The sequence below is a fragment of the Delphinapterus leucas genome, chromosome 16, assembly GCF_059928025.1.
Source record: "Delphinapterus leucas isolate spDelLeu-1000000601 "Yukka" chromosome 16, BTC_Dleu_Yukka2, whole genome shotgun sequence".
Taxonomy (NCBI): Eukaryota; Metazoa; Chordata; class Mammalia; order Artiodactyla; family Monodontidae; genus Delphinapterus; species Delphinapterus leucas.
In genome coordinates this window covers 314375-334830 of record NC_143144.1, presented here as the reverse complement: position 1 = coordinate 334830, position 20456 = coordinate 314375, and the positions used below count along the sequence as shown (strand labels likewise).

The following is a 20456-nucleotide window of genomic DNA, read 5'->3' as shown; positions in this document are numbered from 1 at the left end:
AAAAACTGAAACCATTTCCACTAAGATCAGGAACAAGACAAGGTTGTCCACTCTCACCACTATTATTCAACATTGTTTGGGAAGTTTTAGCCACAGCAATAAGAGAAGGAAAAGAAATAAAAGGAATCCACATCGGAAAAGAAGAAGTAAAGCGGTCACTGTTTGCAGATGACATGATACTATACATAGAGAATCCTAAAGATGCTACCAGAAAACTACTAGAGCTAATCGATGAATTTTGTAAACTAGCAGGATACAAAATTAATGCACAGAAATCTCTTGCATTCCTATACACTAATAATGGAAAATCTGAAATTGAAATTAAGAAAAATCCCCCATTTACCACTGCAACAAAAATAATAAAATACCTAGGAATAAACCTACCTAAGGAGACAAAGACCTGTATGCAGAAAATTATGACACTGATGAAAGAAATTAAAGATGATACAAATAGATGGAGAGATATACCATGTTCTTGGATTAGAAGAATCAACATTGTGAAAATGACTATACTACCCAAAGCAATCTACAGATTCAACGCAATCCCTGTCAAACTACCACTGGCATTTTTCACAGAAATAGAACAAAATATTTCACAATATGTATGGAAACACAGAAGAGCCCGAATAGCCAAAACAATCTTGAGAAAGAAAAATGGAGCTGGAGGAATCAGGCTCCCTGACTTCAGACTATACTATAAAGCTACAGTAATCAAGACAGTATGGTACTGGCACAGAAACAGAAATATAGAGCAATGGAACAGGATAGAAAGCCCAGTGATAAACCCACGCACATATGGTCACCTTATCTTTGATAAAGTAGGCAAGAATATACAGTGGAGGGAAGACAGCCTCTTCAATAAATGGTGCTGGGAAAACTGGACAGCTACATGTAAAACAATGAAATTAGAACACTCTCTAACAGCATACACAAAAATAAACTCAAAATGGATTAAAGACCTAAATGTAAGGCCAGACACCATCAAACTCTTAGAGGAAAACATAGGCAGAACACTCTATGACGTAAATCACAGCAAGACCCTTTTTGACCCACCTCCTAGTGAAATGGAAATAAAAACAGAAATAAGTGAGACATAATTAAACTTCAAAGCTTTTGCACAGCAAGGAAACCATAAACAAGACCAAAAGACAACCCTCAGAATGAGAGAAAATATTTGCAAATGAATCAACTGACAAAGGCTTAGTCTCCTAAATTTACAAGCAGCTCATGCAGTTCAATATCAAAAAACAAACAACCCAATCCAAAAATGGGCATAGACCTAAATAGACATTTCTCCAAAGAAGATATACAGATTGGCAACGAACACATGAAAGAATGCTCAACATCATTAATCTTTAGAGAAATGCAAATCGAAACTACAGTGAGGTATCATCTCACACTGGTCAGAATGGCCATCATCAAAAAATCTAGAAACAATAAATATTGGAGAGGGTGTGGAGAAAAGGGAACCTTCTTTCACTGTTGGTGAGAATGTAAATTGATACAGCCACTATGGAGAACAGTATGGAGGTTCCTTTAAAAAACTACAAATAGAACTACCATATGACCCAGCAATTCCAGTATTGGCATATACCCTGAGAAAACCGTAATTCAAAGAGTCATGTACCACAATGTTCATTGCACCTCTAATTACAATGCCAGGATATGGAAGCAACCTAAGTGTCCATCGACAGATGAATGGATAAAGAAGATGTGGCACATATATACAATGGAATATTACTCCGCCATAGAAACAAACGAAATTGAGCTATTTGTAGTGAGGTGAATGGATCTAGAGTGTCATACAGAGTGAAGTAAGTCAGAAAGAGAAAAACAAATACCGTATGCTAACACATATATATGGAATCTAAAAAAAAAAAAAGTGTTCATGAAGAACCTAGGGGCAAGACGGGAATAAAGACACAGACCTACTAGAGAATGGACTTGAGGACACGGGGAGAGGGAAGGGTAAGCTGGGACAAAGTGAGAGACTGGCATGGACATATATACACTACCAAACGTAAAATAGATAGCTAGTGGGAAGCAGCCGCAAAGCACAGGGATATTAGCTCGGTGCTTTGTGACCACCTAGAGGGGTGGGATAGGGAGTGTGGGAGGGAGGCATATGCAAGAGTGAAGAGATATTGTGATATATGTATATGTATAGCTGATTCACTTTGTTTTAAAGCAATTATACTCCGATAAAGATGTTAAAAAAATAAAAGTAAAATAAAAAATATCAGAAAGCCCAACTAAATGTTGATAAACTCACATAACAAAAAGCTGAGAAAGGCCACATGGGGTTACTTACATCAGAAGTACAGCTATTCACTTTGTTATAAAGCAGAAACTAGCACATCTTTGTAAAGCAATTATACTCCAATAAAGATGTTAAAAATGACAAATAAAAATAAATAAATTATACTTTTACTTAAAAAAAAATAGAAGAAAAAAGAAGTACAACATTGCCATCAAGGTCTTGATGGATTCTGTATTCCCAAGTTGCCATCCTCTGACTTACCCCTTCATGGTCTCAAGGTGGTTATTACACTTCCAGGGATCAAATGAAGACAATGTCTTGCCAAATTTGCCACTGGTATTTTTTTTTTCATGAATCTGTTTTTAATTAGGTAGGAAATCTATTCTGAGAAGTCATCCAGCAGTCTCCCACGTTTGGATCTCATGCTTGACTCTCCCTGGAAGGAGGAATGGGAATATAGTATCTGGCATTGGCAGACCTATACGTAGCCGGAATGGAGGGGGGGATGTGGGTTGTGGAGGTGGGATGGGGAAAATGACTATTTTGAAGGCAACCAAGGGTGCCTATCCATTCTCCCGGAACACAAAGACTTAACTCAATGATAAGGGACCATTGGCCCTTCAGTGTTTCCCAGTGGAATAGCTGTGTTCTAGACTAAGGCTATCAGAGCACCTGGGCAAATGCTGTGGATACTGATTGCTTGCTTTTTACCTGCTGTTAATCTGATCTGATTTCTGTCTAAACGCTAGACGCTGCATCACCTCTCCATTCTTGCTGTTGTCCCTTCTACTTGACGTTTGAGCTAATTTCTCTGGTGTTTGACTCTCAAGTCTTTCTCACAGACGTCCAGCTTATCCTTACACATCTGGCTTCTCCTATTACCTGGTTAGGTGATGTAGGAGGCTGGGGACCCACAGGCAGCACTGGGGACTAGAGCAGAGGCGTCTGCCACACCCTCCCCTTCCTGCAGTGTCCAAGTGGAGCACGCACTTTGTGCAGCAGAACACCATGCCATAACTAGTCACGAACCATCCTCTTTTCCATTACCAGCTGGGATGGAAATTAGGAAGATAATATTTAGGGACAGAAGGATTATAAATATTATATGACAAGAAATTTACAATAATAGAAAAGCAGACCATTGCTCTTTCCCTACCCCTTCCCTCAAGAAAAAATAATTCCTACATCTCATATGATCTCATTGATATAAAATGCACAGAGCAGGCAAATCTATAGAGACAGAAATCAGATCAGTGGTTGCCAGGGGCTGGGAGAGGTCGGGGGGGAGTGGGAAGTGACTGCTAATGGGTATGGGTTTGGGGGAATGTGATGAAAATATTCTAAAATTGATTGTGATGATAGTTGCACAACTCAGTGAATATATACTAAAACCCATTGAATTGTACACTTTAAATGGGTGAATTATATAATTTGTAAATTATGTCTCAATAAAGTTGTTTAAGAAAAAGAAAGTATGTGAGACTTTTTTTTAAAGTTATTCATTGAATTCCAATGGTATCATAACCCACATTTCCACTTAGCCAATTCCTGGAATGTTACAAAAAAGGTATGAGAATTTTCCAGAACTCTGGTGTTGAAGAGGCATTTCTGCCCTTCAGTGTTCAAACCCAGGTTTGTTTGCCATTTGTGTGAGTAAAATGGACACCGACTGTCTTTTTTTTTTTTTTTTAGTAAATTTATTTATTTTATTTATTTCTTTTTGGCTGCGTTGGGTCTTCGTTGCTGTGCGTGGGCTTCCTCTAGTTGCAGCGAGCGGGGGTTACTCTTTGTTGCGGTGTGCAGACTTCTCATTGTGGTGGCTTCTCTTTTTGCAGAGCACGGGCTCTAGGCGTGTGGACTTCAGTAGTTGTGACACACGGGTTCAGTAGTTGTGGCTCACAGGCTCTAGAGCGCAGGCTCAGTAGTTGTGGCACACAGACTCAGTAATTGTGGCTCGTGGGCTCTACAGTGCAGGCTCAGTCGTTGTGGCGCACGGGCTTAGTCGCTCTGTGGCATGTGGGATCTTCCTGGACCAGGGCTCGAATCTGTGTCCCCTGCATTGGCAGGCAGATTCTTTGCCACTGCGCCATGAGGGATGTCTTGAGCAAAATTGCACACAGTTGCCCCATCGATTTTTGGTCCTTGCTAATATGATTTCCAGGATAATTATCACAGAAAGTTAATCCATGCTAGCAAGCTCTGTACACTGGAGGTTTTCGGTCTGTGATAGATCAGGAAAAATATCACTTTAATAATAAATATAAATATCACTTAAATAAATGTCTGAAAAACATTTTTCCTTGTATGAAAATGAATGTTCCAATCTAGTTTTTGTATATGAACATCATAGTAATCTAACTCCAAGGAGAAGTTTCTATTTTCTAACAGATAATATTATCTTCAATACATAAAGTGAAGGTGTTATTACTATGGATATTTTGTAAGGTTCTCAGTTTCTTCCCAGAATCTTTTCAAAGATTACCCTGGGTGAGTGCCACTGGATATCCACACTTGCAGCTCCGAGCTTCAGAGCTTAAATTGTTCCTCTAATAGTTTTCACCCCCTTTACAATACAACAGAATATGCTAAACGTTCACTGTCTAGAGCAGGTTCTTTAATTCTTTATGCTCTTTATCAAGGTATAATCATTCCAAGGTGTTTACTTACTCTATGCATATCTGCATATGTATGTTTTGGCCCCAAATTTGGGGAGGGTAGGCTATGAAGAGCAGATTTTGCTTGATTTTATCTTCGCCAGAAACTTCCTTAAAAACTAAAAATTTTGTAAATTAAAAAAGACCTGACATGTCTTCCCGCGCGGCGCCGGCGCTGCCAACTGAAGGCGGGTGGGGCAGCGCGCGATTAGGTCGGCAGGGGCTTCCCGCACCATGAAGGTGAAGATCAAGTGCTGGAACGGCGTGGTCATTTGGCTCTGGGTGGCCAACAATGAGAACTGCGGCATCTGCCGGATGGCCTTCAATGGCTGTTGCCTGGACTGCAAGGTGCCAGGTGAAGACTGCCCGCTGGTGTGGGGCCAGTGCTCTCACTGCTTCCACACGCACTGCATCCTCAAGTGGCTCAACGTGCAGCAGGTGCAGCAGCACTGCCCCATGTGCCGCCAGGAGTGGAAGTTCAAGGAGTGAGGCTGCACTGCCCTACTCTCCCCTTGCCCTGAGACGGCCCCGCCCCCACAGTGGCTCTGGGTGGCCATGGTCTCCACTGGGCCAGTCCCCTTTGGGCTGTGACAGGGTTGAAACGAGGACTGGAGCTGCGTTTGTTTCTTTTTCCATCACAACATTGACACTTTTATCCAATAAGTAAAACTCATTAAACCACATGAGACTGGCAAAAAAACCAAAAACAAAAACAAAGACCTGTGAGGGATTCCCCTGGTGGTGCAATGGTTAAGAATCCACCTGCCAATGCAGGGGACATGGGTTCGAGCCCTGGTCGAGGAAGATCCCACATGCCATGGAGCAACTAAGCCCTGTGCCACAAGTACTGAGCCTGCGTTCTAGAGCCCAAGAGCTACAACTACTGAAGCCCGTGAACCTAGAGCCCGTGCTCCACAACAAGAGAAGCCACCACAATAAGAAGCCCGTGCACCGCAACGAAGAGTAGGCCCTGCTCGCCACAATTAGGGAAAAGCCTGAGTGCAGCAACAAAGACCCAATGCAGCCAAATATAAAATAAATTAATTAAAAATAAATAAATAAAAATAAGAAAAGAAGATACATTCCTTCTAGCAAGAAATAATTGTCTTCCTTTTAAACCAGATACAAAATAAACTCAAAATGGATTAAAGACTTAAATGTAAGACCTGACACCATAAAACTTCTAGAAGAACACATAGGCAATATGCACTTTGATATCGGTCTTAGCAATATTTTCTCAGATATGTTCCTCAGGCCAGGAAAACAAAAGCAAAAATAAACAGATGGGATTCCATCAAACTCAAATCTTTTGCACAGTGAAGGAAACTATCAACAAAGGGAAAAGGCTGCCTACTGAATGGGAGAAGATGTTTGCACACAATGTCTCTGATGAGGGCTTAACACCCAAAATAGACAAAGAGCTCATTCAGCTCAACCCCCAAAAAACAAAAACCCAAATGAGCAGAAGAGCTGAACAGATATTTCCCCAAGAACATACAGATGACCAACAGACACATGAAAAGATGCTCAACATCACCAATCATCAGACAAATGCAAATCAAAACCACAACGAGATATCACTTCATTCTTGTCAGAATGGCTGTCATCAAAAAGAACACAGATAACAAATGTTGGAGAGGATGTGGTGAAAAGGGGACCCTTATATACTGTTTGTGGGAATGTAAATTGGTGCAGCCACTGTGGAAAACAGTATTGAGTTTCCTAAATAAACTAAAAATAGAACTACCATACAACCCAGCAATTCCACTTTTAGGTATTTATCAAAAGAAAACCAAAACCCTAATTCAAAAAGATATATATGCACCCCAACGTTCATAACAGCATAATTTACAATAACCAAGATATGGAAGCAATCTAAGTGCCCATCGACAGATGAATAGATTAAAAAATATGTGGTACACACACACACACACACACACACACACACACAATGGACTATTACTCTGCTATCAAAAAAGAATGAAATTTTGCCATTTGCAACAGCATGGATGGACCTTATGCTTAGCGAAATCAGTCAGACAAAGACAAATATCATATTATTTTATTTCTGTGTGGAATCTAAAAATCAAAACAAATGAAAGAACGAACAACAAAATAGCAACAGACTCATAGATACAGAGAACAAACAGGTAGTTTTTAGAAGGAAGAGTCGTATGGGGATGCCAGAAATAGGTGAGGGAGATGAAGAGGTACAGATTTCCAGTTACAAATAAATGAGTCACAGGAATGAAATGTATTGTATTAGTGGGGCATATGGTCAATAATAATTTAATATTTTTGTCTGGAGACAGATGGTAACTAGACTAATCATGATGACCATTTTGAAATGTATAGACATAACACTGTGTTGTGTGCCAGGAACTAACATAGTGTTCAAGGTCCAATATACTTTGAAAAACAAACAAACAAGCTCATAGAAGAAAAGACCAGATCTGTGGTTACAAGAGTGGGGGGTTATGGGAAGGGGAACTCAATGAAGGTGGTTGAAAAGGTACAAACTTCCAATTATAAGGTAAATGAGTACTAGGAGATATGGTACATATATACAAGGGAATATTACTCAGCCATAAAAAGGAACAAAATTGGGTCATTTGTAGAGACGTGGATGGATCTAGAGACTGTCATACAGAGTGAAGTAAGTCAGAAAGAGAAAATCAAATATATATTAATGCATATATGTGGAACCTAGAAAAATGGTACAGATGAACCTGTTTGCAGGGCAGAAACAGAGACACAGATGTAGAGAACAAATGTATGGACACCAAGGGGGAAAGCGGCAGGGGATGGTGGTGGGATGAATTGGGAGATTGGGATTGACATGTATACACTGATATGTATAAAATAGATAATAATAAGAACCTGCTCTATAAAAAAATAAATGCAATAAAATTCAAAAATTCAAAAAAAAAAATAAATGAGTACTAGGGATGTGATGTCCAACATGATAAATACAGTTACCACTGCTGTATGTTATATATGAAAGTTCTTAAGAGTAAATCCTAAGAGCTCTCCTCACAAGGGAAAACACATGTTTTCTTTTTCTTTTATTTTGTGTCTATATGAGAGGATGGATAGTAGCTAAACTTCATGATGATTGTAAGTCAAATTGGTATGCTGTATACCTTACATTTATACAGTGCTGTGTGTCTATATCTCAATAAAACTGGGAGAAAATAAAATAAAATTCTGAAAAAAAGAAATAATTGTCCTTAACAAGTGGTTTCCATTTTTCCAGTCTTTTCCATTGGATAGTGCAGTGGGGTGTGTGTGTGTGTGTGTGCACACAAGAGGGTAAGGGTGGTGAGGCTCCAGGGCTGTCTGCTTCGGTAAACTGATGTCCCCACAGGTGGACATGCACGTCAGTCCTGCATCCCTTGTCCTGTATCGGTGGCCACGCATTCCAGGTTACTCAGCAGCCCCGGCTGTTCACAATTGGACCATTCCCAGTTTTTCGCTCTACTAATTGTACTGTACATCTGCATCCTTCAGTCTCTATTTTTTTTAAGGACTGGTCCCTATAAGTGGAATTTGGGGAACACAATTCATACGTGTTTTTAGGTGTTGGCTGCAGTTTCCACTACCTGTGTCTCTTCATCAAGTTTGCGCCTCGTTTGGGAAAGCAGGGGCTCCCGAGAGCCCGGAGCTCCGCCTGAGGCAGGGAGGTGGCCTACTGGGCAGTGAAGGCCCTCAGGGTGTCTGAGAGTGACCCGCGGAGCAGGGAGGGGCCACCCCAGTCCCCTGGCCCAGGTTTCCCGCCCCACACCCTGCCCTATTTCCCGGAGCTCATCTTAGCCCTGCCGGTCCAGTGACACACCCAGCCCTGCCCGGCCCCACCCGGGAGCCACCCAGCCCTGGGCTCCTAACTCCGCTTCCGAGCCAAGGACGCCTGCCCTGCTTCCCGGCCAGAGGAGGCTTCAGGCCCGGCCATTCCCTCCCCCTCCAAGGCGGGGCTCCTTCTTCCCAAGAGATCACCCCTCAGAGCAGGTGGGCGACTTACAGACGTGGCTTTGACTGTGCTCAGGCCAGACGAAGTTCTGAGCCGCTACAGCAAGAACCACTGCAGCTTGTGTGAGCAGGAGAGGCCTCAGCAAAGCACGTGGGCGCCCTGGGAGCTGCGGGAAGGTCAGAGCTTCGGGCTGGGGGCTCTGGAGGCGGCACCGCCACTGAGCACCCCTCGGGCTCCCCCAGCACTGACCCCTGGCTCGGCCCTGCGCCAGCCCCCAGCCCTGGCACCCCTCACATTCAGCTTCTGCTTGGGGTGGGGTTCTGCTTCCCGCCCAAGACCCCAGGTGAGGAGAAGGGGGGAGCCCTCACCTCCCTCAAGGTGAGGACAGAGGGCGCTCTATCTGTGGCTGCGGGTCAGCGATCTCCCTCTCCTCGGCCAAGAGATGGGTCCCCATGCACAGAACATAGACCTTCACAGGGAGGACACTCAGGGATCCCCTGAGGGTAAGAGAGGGACGCCCCTGATGGAACCGGGGTGGAGAGCAGTGAGGCCCACGGGACAGGGTCCCCACGGCAGGGGCAGTGCCGTCACGGTTACGGGCTCAGGCTCAGTGTTGGTTTGTATGAAGGGGCCCAGATTCTTCCCAGTGTTGTTTCCATTAAAGACTAACTTCTTCTCCAGAAACTGACTTTCAATATCGACCCGCGAGAAGACACTGCCCCCCGCCCCCGGTGGCTGCGGGACCCTGAGATGCTGTCTCGGGGCGAGGCACAGGGGAAGTGGGAGGCACCCCAGGGAGCTCAGTGCAGCTCACTGTGGCTGCTTGGAAGGAGGGAGACCCTTTGCTGGGCGCCCCGGCCTGTGGTCCGAGGAGGAGACGGCACTATGCACGGAGCTCCAGGGTCAGCTCTGCACACTCAGAACCTCATCGTCCTCAGGCACAGGCTCATATCCAGCTCCAGGGAATGTCCTGAGTCTGATGGCGTGAGCCCCAGTGCTGTTCCCCACCGCAGGCCAAGGGACACCCCAGCCAATGGGAGTGAGAAAAAGGCTTTCTGGAGAATCATCTGAGTCTGAGGGAGCTGGGTCCTCAGCAGAGGGAACAGAGTGGGCAGAGGCAGGGAGCCCAGGGCAGCAGAGGGCTTGCAGGGAGGTCATATCAGCAGGTACAGCTAAGGATGATCCAGTCCTTACCTAGGTCTCTTTTCCAGACATGAATCGTCTCATTGAATCTCTTAAAACCCCAGGAAGAATGTAGAAACACTGTCCTTGCTTGACTGATGAGGGAATGGAACCGAAATAAACTGCCCCATTTTCTGCCCCACAGACTGGCAGCGGCAGGATTTGAACCCAGTGTTCAGTAGACCCCTGTAGGGCCCACCTGACAAGCAGGCTGCAACCAGATGCTGCAGGGGGACTTCTCAGCTCTGATAATACAACAACCTTTACTCTTGGTTCCCATAGAGAGACCTCCTTCTGCCCAGATATCGGCTGATCCTGGCACCACGAGGGCCCCCAATGGCCAGGGTGGGCCGTTCCTGGCCAAAAAACCAAGCTCCAGGCATAAGTGGTGACCCCGCCCCAGATCTCAGTGAGTTCTCAAGGTCTGGGGATCCGATTTCTGGAGGAATCCAGGGAGGAGCAGTGTGGAGAGAGCGCAGGGTCCAAGGGCAGAGAGACTGCACTCTGGTCCCTGCTCAGCCACTTCTTAGCTGGGAGATCGAGCAAGGCTGTGAGCCTCAGTGACCCAATCTCTAAAATGGAGAAAATAACTGGCACTGCTTAATGGGTTTTGGGAGAATTACTGGAGAAATGACCTGTATAATTCTTGCCTGGGGCCTGAGGCACACTAAGAGCCAAATGGAAAGCAGTCATGTTGGTGACCCTTTATGAAAGGTGTCACCTTTAAGAAAACGACTCCAAATCCAAAGTCATGAAGATTTGCTCCTATGTTGTCTTCTATAAGTTTATAGATTTAGCTCCTAAATTTAGGTCTTTGATCCATTTTGGATGAGTTTTTAAATTTTATGTTAGGCAATGGTCCATCTCATTCAGACACACATAATTTCACGTGTCTGCCTGTGTAAGGAGGGGCATCTCCCATCCAGTGCATTACCTTTAGTTGTTATTTGTAAGGAGTTTTCATTAGATTCCAAAGGTTTGAAAAATAAAAGGAAATTAAATAATCCTCAAAGAAATGCTCTAAGGCTATAAAACATGTTCTGAGGAAGACTGTTTGTAAAAGGTTTGACGGGGGGTGGGTGGGTGGGTGGGGGGCAGTGTGATTGTCACTAGCAGTCACGCACTGCCCTCTGGTGGTCACATGAGAAATGACAGGAGTGCTCAGGGTTCCCTGGTTCTGTTGCAAAAGAAGTCACATCTAGGGCTTCCCTGGTGGCGCAGTGGTTGAGAGTCAGCCTGCCGATGCAGGGGACACGGGTTCGTGCCCCGGTCCGCGAATATCCCCCAAGCCGCGGAGCGGCTGGGCCCGTGAGCCATGGCTGCTGAGCCTGCGCGTCCGGAGCCTGTGCTCTGCAATGGGAGAGGCCACGACAGTGACAGGCCCGCGTACAGCAAAAAAAAAAAAAAAAAAAAAAAAAAGGAGGCCACATTTAAACTCAGATATCTTCACAGGATTGCAGTTAGATCAAAACCAAATTTGTAAGATTCAATGTTTAGGGGGGAATCTTCTAGTGGAAGTAATTTTCCTATTATTTCACGCTATGGAAAAATAGGCTTCTTCCCAAGTGCAGTATATCAGGGAGCATTTATGGAGCCCCTGAGTCAGGCACTGGGCTCCAGGACAGAATGTCAATGCCTCTCAGGACGCACTGGGGGTGGCGTGGGAAAGTGTTGGTCACAACTGGTCTGCATCGCAGCTCTGTGTGTCTGGTTGAAAGAAAACAGAATATCAAACCAAAGCATGTTTATGGAATCCTTCCCATTGTATTAACACTAAAACCTTTTTAAAAATTTGAGAACTAGCGCTCAGCATATCTATATTTCATCTAAATTAGATGCGATCATCCTATATTCCTAGTTACCTTTTCACTTAATATTAGTACTTATCCAAGTCATTAAAAGTTTTTGAAAACAGTATTCCTTAATATCTTATACATAAATTACGTTTCCATTTCACCATGGAAATATAGTGCCCTCAAAAGTTTTAAATTTTAATCTAAAGCTTGCCTTTTACATTGATTTTAATGAGAATTCCTCTGAAGAGCTAAAATTCTTATGGAAAGTAAGTTATTTTGAGTCCTTGTTCCTTTTATCTGTTATTCCTTATCATTTATTTCTAAGGACTCTTTCACTTTCTTGATATTTTTGCATTTACCTGTAATTTTTCACTGAGATAATATTTTAAATTCGGATTTTAAGAATATCAAGAAGGACCTTGATGTACATAGATGCAAAAATCCTCAACATAATATTAGCAAACCAAATTCAAGAATACATTAAAAGAGAGCTTCCCTGGTGGCGCAGTGGTTGGGAGTCCGCCTGCCGATGCAGCGGACACGGGTTCGTGCCCGGTCCGGGAATATCCCACATGCCGCAGAGCGGCTGGGCCCGTGAGCCATGGCCGCTGAGCCTGCGCGTCCGGGGCCTGTGCTCCGCGACGGGAGAGGCCGCAACAGTGAGAGGCCCGCGTACCGTAAAAAAAAAAAAAAAAAAGAATACATTAAAAGAATCATACACCATGATCAAGTGGGATTTATTCTAGGGATGCAAGAATGATTTAATATCTGAAAATCAGGACTTCCCTGCTGGTCCAGTGGGTAAGACTCTGCACTCTCAATGCAGGGGGCCCGGGTTTGATCCCTAGTCGGGGAACTAGATCCTGCATACATGCCACAACTAAGAGTTCGCATGCTGCAACTATGAGCCTGCATGCCGCAACTAAAGATCCTTAATGCTGCAACTAAAGATCCCACATGCTGCAACGAAGATCCCACAACTAAGACCTGGCACAGCCAAAATTAAAAACTAAAAAAAAAAATCTGCAAATCATTCAATGTGTTTGCAGCTTGAGTGTCTTCAGTGACAGCACGTACATTCGTGTCACTGTCGTGGTATTTCTCAGAGCAGAGCAGTTTGTATTGCTGGAACTGTTAATAGGGAGTCTCAGATTCAATTTTTATTTTTGTTTGTTTATTTTAAAAATTTATTGAAATATAGTTGATTTACAATGTGTTAGTTTCAGGTATACAGCAAAGTGATTAAGTTATAAATATTTATGTATTTGTAAATATTACATATATATATATATATTTGGATTTTCTTCCATTATAGGTTATTACAAGATATTGAGTATAGTTCCCTGTGCTATACATCTATTTTATATATAGTGTGTATACTTTATTCCCAAACTCCTAATTTATCCCTTCCCCTCCTTTCCCCTTTGGTAACCATAAGTTTTTTATCTATGTCTGTGAGTCTTTTTCTGTTTTGTAAATAAGCTCATTTGTATTATTTTTTCGATTCCACATATAAGTGATATCATATGATATTTGTCCTTCTCTGATTTACTTCACTTAGTATAATAATCTCTAGGTCCATCCATGTTACTGCAAATGGCATCATTTCATTCTTTTTTTAATGGCTGAATAGTATCGCATTGTGTATATGTACCACATCTTTTTTATCCATTCCTCTGTCGATGGACATTTAGGCTGCTTCCATATCCTGACTATTGTAAATAGTTCTTCTGTGAACATTGGGGTACATGTATCTTTTTGAATTATTGTTTTCTCAGGATATATGCCTAGAAGTGGGATTGCCGGGTCATATGATAACCCTATTTTTAGTTTTTTAAGGAACCTCCAGTCCGTACTGTTCTCCATAGTGGCTGTACCAATTTACAATCCCACCAACACTGTAGGAGGGTTCTCTTTTCTCCACACCCTCTCCAGAATTTATGATTTGTAGACATTTTGATGATGGCCATTCTGACTAGTGTGAGGTGATACCTCATTGTAGTTTTGATTTGCATTTCTCTAATAATTAGTGATGTTTTTATGTGCCTGTTGGCCATCTCTATGTCTTCTATGGAGAAATGTTTAGTTAGGTCTCCCATGCATTTTTTAAAATTTTATTTATTTTACTTTTGCCTGCTTTGTTTCTTTATTGCTGTGCGCGGACTTTCTCTAGTTTTGGCGAGTGGGGGCTACTCTTCGTTGTGGTGCGCAGGCTTCTCATTGCGGTGGCTTCTCTTGTTGTGGAGCATCGGCTCTAGGTGTGCGGGCTTCAGTAGTTGTGGCACATGGGCTCAGTAGTTGTGGCTTGTGGGCTTCAGAGAGCAGGCTCAGTAGTTGTGGCGCACAGGCTTAGTTGCTCTGCGGCATGTGGGATCTTCCTGAACAAGAGCTTGAACCTGTGTCCCCTACATTGGCAGGCGGATGCGTAACCACTGCACCACCAGGGAAGCTCCCATGCATTTTTTGATATTAAGCTGTTTGTATATTTCGGAAACTAATTCCTCATTTGTCGCATCATTTGCAAATATTTTTTCCCATTCCATATGCTGTTTTTTGTTTTGTTTATGGTTTCCTTTGCTGTGAAAAAGCCTTTAAGTTTTATTAGGCCCTATTTGTTTATTTTCTGCTTTCGTTTCCATTACTCTAGGAGGTGGATTCAAAAAAATGTTGCTGCAATTTATGTCAAAAATTGTTCTCCCTATATTTTTGTCTAGGAGTTTTATAGTATCCAGTCTTCTATTTATTTATTTTTTTATTTGCAATATGCGGGCCTCTCACTGTTGTGGCCTCTCCCGTTGTGGAGCACAGGCTCCGGACACGCAGGCTCAGCGGCCATGGCTCACGGGCCTAGCCGCTCCGCGGCACGTGGGATCTTCCCGGACCGGGCACGAACCTGTGTCCACTGCATCGGCAGGCGGACTCTCAACCACTGCGCCACCAGGGAAGCCCCCAGTATCTGGTCTTATATTTAGGTCTTTAATCCATTTTGTGTTTATTTTTGTATATGGTGTGAGAGAATGTTGTGATTTCATTCTTTTCCATGTAGCTGTCCAGCTTTCCCAGCACCACTTATTGAAGAGACTGTCTTTTCTCCATTATATTCTTGCCTCCTTTGTCATAGATTAGTTGACCATCAGTTCCTGGGTATATTTCTGGGCTTTCTATCAGATTCAATTTTTAAAAGTCTCTCAAGGCTAGGAAGCCAAGCCATGGACTCACCATCATATTTCCCCTGCAATACCTCGATTTGGGTGAACTTCTCTCTTCTCAATGTCCCCCAAATAGCCTAAGGTTCCTGAGTTTGTCAGGAAGTGAACTCCCTTCCTCACTTCCCAGGGTAAGCCTGGGAACCCTGTAAGCCAGGTACCAGACCAGTTATTTTCAAGGGACTTTGTAAGCATTGACCCCACAAAATCAACATAGTTCCTGAAAATGGTTTGGTTCTATCTACATCTTTCTAAATATGACATTTCAGGCAAAGCCTTGGTAATAAATCGATGTTTCTAATTGTGTTCTGTTACAAGGAGAATAGATTGTTATAGAATTTATGCAAGTAACTTCATTGCCATGAAAAGAAGAATACAGTTAATCCTCTTGGTTCTAATTGCAAATTAATAAAGAAGCACTCTGTATCATTCAGAGTCTCAGCAGAAAACAGAGGGCTTACTTGGCTGTTATTTTTCAGCAGAATTTAATTAAGGGCGGTTTGAGAGTGATGGAGGAAAAAATTAAAGAACCAGTAATGGAGATTAAGGCACCCAAAATCTAGCAACAGGAGGAGGCTTCTATCATCACTAGGTCAGAGGGAGAAAGAAGAGGGAAGACTGGAGGATGAGGTTTTTCCCCAAAAGAGCTGTAGTTAAAGACAGACCCATCCACTGAAAAATCCACAGTGATGAGGCAGAGAGAGAACAAAGTAACATCTAGACCTCTGTGCTCCATACTCCAGACCCACTGGCAGCCAGAGGGTAAGGGAATCCCAGTAAGTTGGTCAGCCCCCTGGACACAGAGCAGGGCAGGGAAGGATAAAAAAGGAACAGAATTGCAGGGTAGGGAGATAAGAGATGGGGCAGAGGCAAAAGAAGAATGACCAGCATACACTCTAAGTGATCTACCTGGCTTGGATTCCTTCCTTTCCATTCAACGAGTTATGTCTAAGAGGTTAAATCACTAAAGAGTGACTCAAGACTGCCCTTTTAAAAATTGAAGTTTAGTTGATTTACAATGTTGTGTTTCAGGTGTACAGCAAAATGATTCAGTTATACATACATTATGTTCCCTGTGCTATACAGTAGGTCCTTGTTGTCTATTTTATATTTACTAGTGTGTATCTGTCAGTCCATTATAGCAGCTATCCCATTTGATGTATATGGTTCATACTGTTATTACTTGTTTAATGTCTGCTTCCCACCATGCATTTTCCCTTAGGACAATGAGCACATTCCTTCTTTTCATTACAGCATCTCCACTGCCTAAGCTCAGTGCCAATCACTAGTGAGCACTTGACAAATATTTGGAAATAGATGGATGAATAAAGGAAAACATATCTGCAGTTCTGAACCCTTGGATTCAACAAACCCCAGGTCGTGTGGTACTGTAATATTTACAAGGGAAAAAATATCTGCCTATAAGTGAACCCATGCAGTTCAAACCCATGTTACTCAAGGGTGAACTGTATTCAGTAAGAGTTGCTAAATTCCAGAGGGATCAAGAAGAGAGAAAAGATAAATGTATATTATTTTTAATTTACAAAGGCTTAATGTATTAAACTGTTGCAAGTTATAGATAGCTTGTTTAAAAAAGGGCAAGACGGTTTCTTAATCTGGAATATAAGTCATTAAAGAACCAGCATGTTTCAAACAAAAGTTTAGAAAAATTATAATGATCTTTATCAGTTCATTCAGTCACATGTAATTCACTCTTATTTTGCTTGATTTGGGGTCAGCAGTTCAGGAACACATCAACGTCTCCACTAAATCTTTCCTTTTTTGTTGATGATGAAGCACATTGGTGTGTAACTGACTGTAAGAGCTTTCAGAAAGCATCAGAGTAAAAGGATAACTATGAATGACAAAAGGCTTAAGATGGTCAGGATTAAAGACCTGATGAGAGTTCACTTTAATGCGACTAGGAAATTTGATTGTTTCAGTGACATAACATTTTAAGATAATAACAGGAATTATGACTAATTACATTATAACTGGACATTTCATGTCCAATGTCATGGACAACAAAGACATTGACATATTTCTAGGAACTTTATACAATTTTGGAAACATATTAATAGCATATATCCATAAAAATATAAACTAAAGAAGATTAAACATTGCTTCTTTTTTTCACAAGAAATTTTAAATAAAATTTAATAGGGTTGCATATAGTCAGAAGGAGGAAGTGCCCCATTTAGAGGGGTGATTGTTATGTCAAAGTGATCTCCTACAGGGAACTTCTGAGACTGCAGGGTTACAGAATCATCAGTCTTCTTTCTCCTAGACATGGTGCTGCCAGTCTTCTTATTTGACAGCTGAATCTTTTAAGTTCCATAAAACAATTACAAAATTGATCTATGTACCCTTTCTAGCTCCTGGGTAGACTTCTCTTACTAAACTAGTCAGTTCTTTCAAGGTTGCATTCAACCAAGTGTAGCTCTGTAGCTCACTGGATTGTACATTTCTGCAGGAGAACATGTCCATTCTGTGGTGGGAGAAGTTACTGGTGGTGAAGACGCACAGCAGCAGCAGGAATGTCTTCTCTTTATTGATGGGCTTCTCTGGCTCCTTCTTAATTTCCTCCCGGGTAACGTGTACCTTCACCTCCATCATCCTCCTTCATAAACACTGCTTCTTGTTTGACAGTGCTTTCTGTGTAATTTAATATATCAAGTAAACCTAATTAGTTTAACATCTATCTTTTTACAAGTTGTGAGAAGAAATCCTTTGAGATTTTCCAGGAGCCCTCTGGGAAATCTCAGTCAGTTCAAAGTCAATAAAACTTTATTTAGAAATTGATACAGGATGTTGTCCAAAATGTCAAAATATTTGAACACTTAACTAAATAGAATTACAGATCACTATGAAACAATCCTTCTTATCTATTTAACCAAAGTGACAATAAAATATTTCAAAGGCAAAAAAAAAAGTTATATGTTTGTAAAAGAACAAAAACCAAAAACCATATCTCTTTCAATACAGAGAATTCTTGATTTTGTTGCCTAACCAAAGACATGATAAAGACAACAGGAAGTACAGGAAACTACTTTAAGACACAAAATAGTTGTTTCCTAGGCAGATTACTCAAAGGGTAAAGAAAAATCTTTTCCAATCTCTTATTAAGACAGACTGATAATACAAGAAACTTTGTCATTTTGACAGAGATAAAGCAAATTCTAGTTTTCCATCCTACACTGTTGGCCTTATTAAAAACAAACAAACAAACAAACCTTATAGATAAGTTTATTCAACCTTAGCCGGCTTGATCATACAAGTTTCTCTCTTTTCCACAAGCCTGTTACAACTTTATTTTCCCATTCAGGCTCTTGTCCCTAATCCCTCTTATGCATTCTGGAACACTGACACAACCTCTAAATTATTTTAGGGCAAAAACAACCCGTTCTTTCACCTCACCAAAACCACATCCATAATACCTTTTTTACCCTTCCTTACCAAAAACCAATTTATTTTCTTTGCATATTTTGAACACAGTTTTTACTTCACCCTTATTATTCCCAATAGTTCATGTAAATATATTAGAATTCTTACCCTTTATAACCTTAATTTCTAGTGAAAATTAGGGAGTAGGAGATTGTGAACCACCAAATGTCAGCATTCCAAAGGAGACTAGCACATTTATGAATACACCATTTTATAATTATACTGGCATATGTATTCTTCATTGCACAATTTTTCAACGTGGCAAACACGTTTTTCAACAGACCCCAATATTATTAGACTCTCTATAGTAATAGCCAAGAGTAGGTAAATTAAAAATTGTATTAATTAATTTATGCTTCAGTATTTTATCTTCTTTGGAAATGATCAGGGAGAAAGGGTCATAGGATGGTTAATTGGTCTGCTTGTATTTTCCATACCTGAGGGTTAATTTTGTTTGTGTGTTATGAGGAAATCACCCTTTTATTCTAGATTTACAGGTTGATGCAGTAGCTTGTTCTTATTTAACTTTTAATTTCACCTCTCATTCTAGTTTTCTACAGAACTGTCACAATCAATGAACAAATATGGATACCTTACTATGAACTAAAAGCCATATTTTATTCAGGTTCCTTTTATTCTCCATTTTTCTGCCCTAGGATCACATCCAGGGTATCACATGGCATTGACTCATCATGTCACTTTTGGATCTCTTTGGCTTTGATATTTTCTTACACTATCCTTCTCTCAGTGACCTAGACTGTGTTCAGGAGGAGACAGTTAGGTATTTTGTAGCCTGTCCCACACTGAGATTTACTTGCTGTTTTTCTTGTGATTCGAATAGACTCATGGGTTTTGAGGAAGCAGATCCCAGAGGTTAAGTGCTTTCTCATGACTTTATATCACGGGAACATACATCAAAGCAACTTATCACTGTTCATGTTAACTTTGTCTTCCTGGCTTAGGTACTGTTTGTAAGGTTTCCCCCACTGTGACATCACTTTTTCCTTAAGTCTGCACTGTGTGTCTCCTTTAAGATGAGGCCCCCACACTTCAGGACAGGGGAGATAGCCCCACCCCCTTAATGAATGACTGAGTATCTACATCAACTATTTGGAGTTCTTCCTCACAGTTCATTCAACAGTTCTCATGAAACACACACACACACACACACACACACTCTCTCTCTCTCTCTCTCTCTCTCTCTCTCTCTATATATATATATATATATATATATATAAACTTTACTTTTAACAGGGTGGACACTCCACCCAGATCATTATTCTAAGCTTTTGGTTACAATTCAGCAGAACAGTATTTGGTTGTTCAGTTCACTCCTGCTTTGCTACTGAAAGCTCTTTCCATGGGTTCTTGCTTTCCTCTGACATAGTTCCACCTCGTGGGCTTCCTTTCTTATTGTGCACATCTTTTTATGTGCTTGTTGACCATTTGCATTTCTTTTCTGGAGAAGGGTATGTTCAAGTCCTTTTCTATTCAAACAATTGGGTTATCTTCTTGTTGTTGATGATTTGTAAAAGTTCTTGATGTGTTCTGAAGAACAGGCTCTTGTCAGATATATCATGTACAAATATTTAGTTCCATTCTGTAGGCTATGTTTTCACTTTCTGGATAGCACCTTTTGATGAACAAAAGTTTTCAAAATTGAGGAAATGAAATCTATCCATTTTTACATGGGTATCGTAACCTTTTTGCTTGTCTGTAACCTCCCTCTCCAATGGTAAGAAATCTGGTTTCCACAATTTATCCTCCATTGAATTCACTGCTTACTCCATTCTGGATTACAGATATAGTAGTTTCAGTATTGTTAACTCCTACCACCATGGGAAAGAACTTACAGAGTCCAGTATTTATGGATGGCAAAATTTGCCTTTGTTCTACAAGATTCCAGTCTTTTCCATAGTTAATTAGGTCAAATATCTTTTGCCCCAC

At 41.6% G+C, this 20456-nt stretch overlaps 2 pseudogenes; one reads left to right on the top strand and one right to left on the bottom strand.

Moving 5' to 3' along the window:
• The first annotated feature begins 4827 nt into the window (after positions 1–4827).
• On the top strand, positions 4828–5424 carry LOC149747074 (anaphase-promoting complex subunit 11 pseudogene; annotated as a pseudogene).
• An 11108-nt stretch (positions 5425–16532) lies between these two features.
• On the bottom strand, positions 16533–19747 carry LOC149747073 (histone deacetylase complex subunit SAP18 pseudogene; annotated as a pseudogene).
• Between the last annotated feature and the right edge of the window lie 709 nt (positions 19748–20456).